Source organism: Podarcis filfolensis (genome assembly GCF_964270895.1).
Source record: "Podarcis filfolensis genome assembly, chromosome: 5".
Taxonomy (NCBI): domain Eukaryota; kingdom Metazoa; phylum Chordata; class Lepidosauria; order Squamata; family Lacertidae; genus Podarcis; species Podarcis filfolensis.
The window spans coordinates 5555538-5558585 of record NC_139608.1 but is presented as its reverse complement, the minus strand read 5'-3'; the positions used below and the strand labels follow the sequence as shown (position 1 = coordinate 5558585).

At 42.3% G+C, this 3048-nt stretch overlaps 1 long non-coding RNA gene across 1 annotated transcript; it reads left to right on the top strand.

Moving 5' to 3' along the window:
- Positions 1 to 1104: 1104 nt before the first annotated feature.
- Positions 1105 to 2541, top strand: LOC310762307. Its single transcript, XR_014547947.1, has 2 exons — positions 1105 to 1569; positions 2029 to 2541. It is a non-coding gene; the product is annotated as an uncharacterized lncRNA (long non-coding RNA).
- The last annotated feature ends 507 nt before the right edge of the window (positions 2542 to 3048 follow it).

The following is a 3048-nucleotide window of genomic DNA, read 5'->3' as shown; positions in this document are numbered from 1 at the left end:
TAGAGCAGGGGTTGGCAACTTGTGGCCCATGGGCCACAAGCAGCCCACGGGGGTCGTTTAAATGGCCCACGAGCCACCCCCGAACCAAGCGGCCTGCTCGGTGAGTCCCCGCGTGTTGCGCTAAACCGGTGCAGCACGGAGCGGGGACTTGCTTCGGTGGCGCCAGAAATTGCTTCTCCATAGATGCCGAAAATCGCATCTGCACAGACGCGATCCAATCCACGGAGTGATCTCCGCGGGAGTGAACTGGCCCAAGCGAGGAAAACCTTCCCGACCGCAGCCTTAGACAGTATGTGGAAGGTTTCGCAACTGCAGCCACAACCATTAGATCTATAATGCACAATAATCATGCAGGTTATGTTCGTTGAGAAATCTCGGAAAGTTGAAAAACAAATGTCTTGCACACTCTGTAATGTAACAGCATTAAATTCTTGCAAGAATTTAAAGCTGGTTACTGAAAAATTGCAGAAGAGATATATAAGAGAAATCTTTTTATATGCGATAGCTGCTGCCCAGTTACTAATTGCATCGAATTGGAAAGGGGAAAACAGTAAGGGAATGGCGGAAGAAGTTACTAGACTATGCAGAAATGGCTCAATTGACAAATAGGTTAAGGGGAAATACAAAACAACCATTTACTCAAAAATGGGATATGTTCAAGAAATACCTACAAAAATATAATAACAATGTAACATCTATGGCAGCATTTGAATGACCCTTGTATGAATTGAATATTAATAAATAAGGAAAAATGCTATGATGTGTTTTAAGAAAGTATTAGAAAATATATTAAGAGTAAGGTAATAAGTCTAAGTTGATTCGATATTGTAAATGTAAAGTACATTGGGAAATGACAGGAAGTCTATGTTAACATAGTTTAGTTTATTTGATTCTACTCTGGTTTATTTTTGTTTAGTTAGAAAATATAAGAAAAGAGCACATATAAGTATAATCAAATCAATGTTGAAATGGGAATCAAAGGAATGGCTTGTGAAACCTTGTCTTGCATCCCAGTATCATGCAAAACAGCCTTATCCAACCTGGTGCCCTCCAGGTGTTTACAGAAAGTCCCACCAGCCCCAGCCAGAGGAGAAGCCAATGGGAGTGAGATCCTCCAGCAGATCACCACCAGCCCCAGCCTGACACACTTTGAGAGCCTCTAAAGTATGGGGATCTGGGACTCCCGCTTGAGGCGCCATGGAAGATGGCTGAAAATTCCATCGCTCCGGCTCCCACGGGGTAATTAGAGGCTGAGATGGGAGTAATCAGCCTTCCAAAATCTTCATGGGGGTACAGGAAGACACAGTCTCATCCGCGGATGCCCAACAAACCAGCCCCAAATTCGGAAGGAAGGAGGGGCTGGGGGCACTGGATGGAAAGCCCCCAAGAGAGTCTGGCTCTCCTGGACTCTGTCTCTGCGAACGAATCAAGTTCCATTTCTTAAGATGAAAAATTGGATTTAAGGTTTGGACATGCTTCGAGCGAGGAGGGGGAAATTACTCTGCCAATTAACCCAGCCACTGAAGTGCCAAAAAAGACTGAGTGGAAGAAGGACTAACATCTAAGTTGGTATGTTGGAATGGAACGAAAAGGGGGGGGGAGCCTCTCTTATTAATGTACTTTGCTTTATTATATTATTTGGCAAAAGAAAAAAAGCCCAGAAGAGCTGTTTACATTAACTATAACAAGCGAGATTGGAAAGTTTTGTATTTGTTTATATAATATGGCTCTAAAGTTATAAACTGTGTGGAAATAATAATACTATATAATTAAGGCTTTTGATCTTTGATTTGCCTGGAAGAGGATAAAAGATTCTCCAGGGTGTGGACATCAGACAGAAGCAGAATCTCATTAGCCACTGGAGAGGTGTTAAAAAACCTTGGGCGGTTTCCTAGAATCTATGTGGGTGCTGTGTCACAATTTTAATTTGGAAATCCGCCATTATGGAAGTCAAGACGGAGTTGCAGAACTACAAATAGTCATAGGAGGAGGTGAGCCTTTAATATGTCGTTATATTTGTATTTCCAGTTTGATTTGGTAAATCTCCCCTGGAAAGGCTAATGTTTGATGCAACCGGTCTGGGGAAATTAATGAGCAGACACTTAGACTTGATTTCATTGGAACTGAGTGAAGATGACAGCTGCCAGCAGCGTAAAGACCTTTGGATTGATTCAGCAGAAACACCAGCGTGTGAGGAGATGCTGCAAACTTATAGAGGGGAATCATAGACATAAAATCCACACAGAAACACATCATTGCTTGTTTCAAGTCGCTTGTGGGAACAACTCACAGGCCGTGAAAGAACGAAGGTTAACAACAGGAAGAACTAGAGGAACCATCGGAAGTGGCCATGAAAAGCAGTAGAGATATGATATGATCAGAACCCTCCAAACTTGAAGCATGGGAAGTCCTATTTATAATCTGGCAGAATATTCGGATTATTTGATATGTATATGTATAATCTGGAATATTTAATGTGATTGGATTGGATAGTTAAAGTGGAAAATTTAATAAAAATGAATTATTATTATTATTTTTTAAGTATGGGGATCTGGAGGGTTGCCACTATCACTTTATTGTCTCAAACTACTCAGCAGAGCAGTAAAGAGAAAAAGGCTCATTTCAGTCTACAAGTGGAACTATGTGAGTTGTGTGCTGCTGGCAATTGGCTGTTCCATACTTCGTCAAGCTGCCGCCTTTCAGGGGCTTTGAACTACAACTCCCATCATCCCCGGCGGGCACATGCACATCTCACCCCTATTGGCTGAGCCCAGTCCTCCAGTCTTCTAAGGCTGAGTCAGAGGGTTTTATTTCTCCAGATTCTATATATAGTTCATTGGTAACTCAATCCATTTGATGCAATGCTTATCAGCAAGCAGCGAGGAATCCCTGCAGGTTGCCAAGTGCGAAGAAACTTGTGCTACCTCTCTCTTTGTGCCTATGTTAAGAAGCTACTTTCACCCGGCACTCATTCAGAATGAAAAGCATGTTCTGTGTTACAGTCAAAGAAGAAATAGGAAGAACTGTTTGCTTGCTTGTTTGTGTGTT